The sequence below is a fragment of the Triticum aestivum genome, chromosome 1A, assembly GCF_018294505.1.
Source record: "Triticum aestivum cultivar Chinese Spring chromosome 1A, IWGSC CS RefSeq v2.1, whole genome shotgun sequence".
NCBI classification, from domain to species: domain Eukaryota; kingdom Viridiplantae; phylum Streptophyta; class Magnoliopsida; order Poales; family Poaceae; genus Triticum; species Triticum aestivum.
Genome location: NC_057794.1, coordinates 10468195 through 10474460, shown reverse-complemented (window position 1 = coordinate 10474460; position 6266 = coordinate 10468195). Strand labels below are relative to the sequence as shown.

At 45.6% G+C, this 6266-nt stretch overlaps 1 pseudogene; it reads left to right on the top strand.

Annotated features, from left to right (window-relative positions):
- Positions 1–6266, top strand: part of LOC123067348 (G-type lectin S-receptor-like serine/threonine-protein kinase SD2-5) — a 20717-nt pseudogene that overhangs the window by 13185 nt on the left and 1266 nt on the right.

Genomic DNA, 6266 nt, shown 5'->3' with positions numbered 1-6266 from the left:
CTTCCTGCGGCCCGCCCCCGCCCGCCGACGCCGTCGCCATCATCGCCCCTGCCTCCCCCGCCGTCGCCATCGCCAGAGCCCCCGCTGTGAGCCGTCGCGCCCATCCGGCTCAAAGCATGTTTTTATTAGATTAATTTCTTATTAGATTTATTACATTAATGTTTTTGTTCACAGCATGTTTTTGTTCATATATGTATTTTTTTGTTCATTTGTGTATTAATGTTTTTGTTGCATATATGTAATTTTTTCAATGTATATATGTATGTGGTAGCTATATATGCATGATGAGGGGGGTGGGGGTCGATATACCCCCTCCCCGATAATTTCAACATGAGCGGAGAGGTCGATATAGCCCCTCCCCGACAACATGAGAGAGGGACGAGGGGTCGAGAGAACTAAATAAGATGATGATGTTTATGATGTTTTTTTCCTGTTGATGATATGATGATGTTGATGATGTTTTTTTCTGTTGATGATATGATGATGTTTTTTTTCTGTTGATGATATATATGATGATGTTTTTTTTCATATATGCATTTTTTCATATATATGATGATGTTAGTGGAGAGGAAAAAGTAAAATAAGGAAAAGGAAAATAAGTAGAGAAAGAAGAAGAAGAAGAAGAAGAAGGAGAAGACGAGGAGAGGAAGAAAAGGAAGAGGAGAAGAAGAAAGGAATAGAGGAGAAGAAGAGAAAATTAGAATATATATTCTATTTTCTATTTTCACCTCTATTCCTTTCTTCTTCTCTTCTTTTTTTTCTTCTTTTTTTTCTTCGACACATGGGGGGGTCGAGAACGTCGGACATTCATGAGAGAGGCGAGGAAGAAGGGGAAGAAGAGGGAGAAGAAGAGGAGAGGAAGAAGAGGAAGTCTTCTCCTCTATTCTTTCTTTTCTTCTTTTTTCTTCTTCTTCTTCCTCTTTATTTTATCGGGAACGAGGGTCGCCGAGAGGTCGAGGAGCGGTAGAGGATAAACCCTAAATAGAAAGTATCGTCGGTGTGAGATACATGTACCGTCGGTGTCGGACACTACACCCACATCCCACAAGTGGCGCGGGCTTCGACGCCCACGTCACTTGTGGGACGTGGATGTAGTGTCCGACACCGAAGGCCACATGTATCTCACACCCACGATACTTGCTAGCTATTTAGGGTTTCCTCTACCGAAAAGAAGAGGAGAAATAAATAAGAAGAAGAAAAAAGAAGAAAAAGAAGAGGAGGAGAAGAAAGGAATAGTGGAGAAGAAGAGAAAATAGAATATATTCTATTTTCTCTTTTCTCCACTATTCCTTTCTTCTTCTCCTCTTTTTTTTCTTCTTTTCTTCTTCTTCTTCTTCTTCTTCTTCTTCTTCTTCTTTCTTCTTCTTCTTCTTCTTCTTCTTATTCTTATTAGCCGGAAGTAGAGAGAGGTTTCCTAGTGTCAAAGTATTGAAGAAATCCATGCCTTCATCATTAGCCGGAAGTAACCAGGGCATGTTGGTACGAAGTTCTGCAAAGTTGTTCTGGAATGGAGTCCCGGATAGAATAATCCGCCTTTTGGTACGAATTCAGCAAAGGCCTTCCAAATAGCGATATTCGGAAGGCTCTTGCTAAACTTTGTACCAAAAAGCGAATTATCCTATCTGAGACACCGTTCCAGAACAACTTTGAAGAGCTTCGTACCATCATGCACATGTTACTTTCACCTAATGATGAAGACATGGTTTTGTTGAAACCCTTGACACTAGGCAACCTCCCGACCCCTCGGCGATCCTATCGAACATGAGAGGAAGAAGAGGATAAAAAAAGAAGAGGAAGAAGAAAAAAAAGAGGAGAAGAAAGAATAGAGGAGATCTTCTCCTCTATTCTTTCTTCTCCTCTTATTTTTCTTCTTCCTCCTCTTTTTTTTATTGGGAACGAGGGTCATCGAGGAACATAGATGTAGTGTCGTCGTTGTCGATATATACCCCCTCCCGATAGCTTACTATGATTAGGTAGCTAGTTCTACGTTTGGCACTAATATATCCATCTGTCATGTTTGAATAATAATTGCCATGTTGTAAATATTTGTAGAAACTATGGACACCGCCCTAGACGAAGTAACAAAAGAAGCGTTGTTGAGGGACATAATCGCAGAAGGAAGTGATGCCATCTCGTTGTTTCTCAACGAAACCGATGGTCTGGAAGGAGAGGGTGAACAAGCTGGCTACGGTGACCTAATGCCGGTGCAAGAAGAAGAACATGAGGACGGCTCCGGTGACCCAATGTCGGTGCAAGAAGGAGACCGTGATGACGGCTCCGGTGACCGAACCGAGTCCGGCCAGGTATATATATTAGTTAAGCCTATGCTGACTAGCTGATTGATGCATTCATTGTTTTGGTATGTACACATATTAATTAAGTCTTTGTTCTTTTTTCTAGCCCTCCGGATCGAGCACAACTTCGGTAAAGAGACGAGGCCCGAAGAAAAAGTTGAGCTCGGATGAAAAGTTTGAGATCATAGCAATCACGCCCGACGGCCAACCTATTGAACCCCTCCGGACAAAGAGCGCATTTGTTGCTCAGTGCGGGGTTCTGGTTAGGGACAAGATCCCGATAAGCATCCAGCAATGGTTTAAGCCGGCTACAGAAGACCCTGAGGTCTCTTATGTCAATGATATGCAGAAAAATGATCTTTGGACTAAGCTGAAGTCAAATTTCACCCTACCGCCTAAGGATAATCCAGAGAACCCAGTTAAAGAGAAATTAATCAAGTCTTTTGCTCTGAAGAGGATGGCAGAACTATTCAGGAGGTGGAAGAAAGAGCTGAATAAGTTTGTCGAAAATAATGAGACACCAAAATTCAAGGGCAGATATGAGAAGATCAGAGATCACTGGCCCGCATTTGTGGCCCACAAGACATCGGAAAAGAGTAAGAAGATGTCGGCGACAAACAAGCAAAATGCTGCGAAGAAGAAGCTTCACCATCGCAGGGGTCAGGTGGCTACCTCGTAGCCCGGCCTAAGTCGTCCAAGACTGAGAATGATCTGGTTCATAAAGGGATCGAACCAGAGACAATTAACTGGCTAGACCGTTGCCGAACTTGGTTCTTCGGGGCTGGCGGAACACTGGACCTGTAACAGGGAAGTGCATTTGGACGAATGATCAAATGGACATACCAGTCAGTAAGCTTAAGCAGTATACCGAAGCAGCGCGGGAAGGGACGTTCTTTCCAGACAGAGAGAACAACGAGCTCACAATGGCCCTCGGGAATCCTGAGCACCCTGGACGGACACGAGGCACGCCAGGCTCCATTCCGTGGAAGGTTGGGTTTCCGGACGCATGCGGTTACAAATTCCATGAGAGGAGGAAAAAAGTGCAGCAGACCCAAATGCAGGCGCTGAAAGCAAGGGTAGGCGCAATAGAGGAACGAGAAGCAAATCGCAGCAAACGTACTGCCGAAACCTCTCCCGAAGCTACCCCGCCATCTCAGCGCAGAAGCAGCGTGGCTTCCACCGAGCTGCTTCAGCCAGAGCATGCCTTGACGGCTCCTACCAGCTATCCCGTGGATGCTATAACGGAGTCTCAAAATTGCCACCTTATGACGCAATGGATGAATTTGAAGGTCAAGGCGGCTGTTGGCTCTGTTTTTCCTACTGAATCCGGCGCAACTTTTCACTGTCGGCCGATTCCAGAAGGATATGCTAGGGTGATGGTGGATGAGATAACGGAGGGATTTGAGGACCTCCAGCTTGACCACCCTACCGGTGAAGGGGAGACTCGGCTGGGGTCTGCTCTGAAGACTCCATGCCTATGGCGGAAGGAGCTCATCAACCTTCCGAACTGGACGCCACCGCCTCCTCCTCCTCCTCCGGCGAGTCAGGGCACTCCGCCTCCACCGCCTCCTCCTCCGGCGAGTGACGATCAGGGCCCTCGGGCCCTCGGCCGGCTCCTTCTCCGGCGCGTGGCGGCACTCCGCCTCCTTCTCCGCCTGCGCCGACGCGCCCGAGCAGCCAGCCTCCTCCTTCTCCGCCTCGTCAGCAAGGGCGGAAGAGACCTGCCGCCGCTCCAGCTGCTCCGGCGCGTCGTAGTCCTTCTCCTCCGCCGCTTAAGCAAGTAAAGAAGACAACCGCTCCGTCTGCTCGGTCGGCGTCTAGCAGTACAACCAGAGGCGGGAGGACATACAGATCCGGTCCTTGTCTGAAGACTCCAGAGAAGTTACCATATGAGAGGACCCTGGAGGAGAACGCCGAGATCGCGCGAGAAGAAGTGAGGAACTTCTTTGAAGGGGTGAAAGCAAAGAAACATCCACCTCCGGAGGAGAAGGTAGATCGGGTGAAAGTGAAGCGCACTCTGGCTGCCCTGACAAAACCACCGAAGTCTGATCCGCCGAAAGGAAACTATGACCGCATTATTGGAAAGGAATTTGCCGAAGCGGAGCGGTCGGGAAGTACTGTCAGTGATCAAAGGCTGAAAGAACGACGAGCTGGGAAACAAATTGCCCAGCTCGGCGAACAAGCGAAGCAATCGTGCCCCCCGCTCAAGGTGCCTAGCCACAACGTCGATAATGATCCGAGGATGGTGCCCGGTTATAGCAATCTTGCAGATTACCTGCCCGACGAAGTACATTATGAACCCATGGAGGTGCAGATACAAAGATACGAGTACGGGAAGCCTCTCGTCAAAGATGAAAGATCTCTATCAACGATGATGCGAAGATTGCATGATTGGTACTTGAAAATCTGCAGAGACTCTGGGGGGAGGAGTACTTTGTATGTGAAAGTTAAAAAGGAGCATGACCTCGTTGGAATTGATCTCTTGCCTGTTCCATTTGAGGAGTTCTATCAGTTTTTCAATCAATTGGCCCTCGATAAAACAACGGTCGCCTGCTACTGTCTGTAAGTAGTACTACTTCTGTCATTAAGTTTCTCTATATAGCTTAGCTCTTTCATTGCATGTATTTATAATCATCCTCACTATATTATGCAGATTGAAGATCGCCGAATTGAAGAAAAGACAAGTCGGTGATATTGGGTTCATTAACACATATCTCATAGATGCAACTCAGGTTAAACTTCATGCTGCAGCTACCGAGGCCAGCTTGCTACGATCATTCGTAATAAATCAAAACAAAGATATAATACTCTTTCCTTACAACTTCAGGTGAGTGTTACTGTCTTGTGCGTATTCGGTTTCCCTTATATATTAGTCAAGGTTATAGTGATGTAATTCATGAGTTATGCATGTGTGTGCAGTTTCCACTATATTCTCCTAGAGATTAAGCTTGAGCAGGGAGTAGTAACCATCTTGGACTCTAAACGAAAAGATCCCAAGGAGTATGCGGACATGACTGAAATCCTCAAGAAGTAAGTTAAATCGATCATTATCCACCATATCAGCAACTTTGTTCATTTCCTGATATCAAGTAATTGTTTTCTTTGTCCGGCAGGGTTTGGAGAAAATTCACCAAATCAGTTCCGGGACTGCCGAAGGAGCTGGAATTTAGACACCCGAAAGTAAGTATTATAGTAGCATGTTCCGCGCATCTCCTAGTGATTCAAGCGCTAGTTTCATCAATACCATTTAGCATTCTTGCTTATCAGTTTGATTGACCTCTATTTCTTGTAAAGTGGTTGTGGCAGGAACAAGGGAATGATTTCTGTGGATACTACATCTGCGAGTCCATCCGCCACACGACCTGTGAGCGGGGCGTGTACTCTAACGAACAATATGAAGTACGTAAATAACAACATTCACAATTTTATTTTATTACCATCATTTGTGTTGAGTTTCATTCATATATATATATATATGTATGTATTGACCCCCTTCTTCAAATTAGATGTTTCGGAAGCGGGATGAACTCCTAGCACCAGCTCGCATGCGAGCAATTCAAGAGGAATTGGCGGCGTTCTTTCTTGACCACGTGATCCCTGAAGACGGAGAATTTTATGTGGACCCTGAGTCCGTATGATTATATTTGTAAGAGATAATTATTGTATATATGTAGCCGGTAGTGTCAGATAGATATACGAGAACTTGTTGTTCGACCAATCTCTCGGAGAAGGAGAGGTGGTCGATATCACTTCTCTCTGTATATATGCATATATGTTCATGACGATCTTCTGTTTCCTTCGTTTGCTTACTAGCTAGCCAGCGTGTCTAGTCCTCTCTATATACATATGTAGCGTCGACCAAGCGTCGACCAAGCACGGACATAACAGAGGACACTTCTCTCTATTAATTATAACTAGCTAACACAATATATGAAACACCTAAATTAACCCCCCAAAACCCCCAAACCCCCC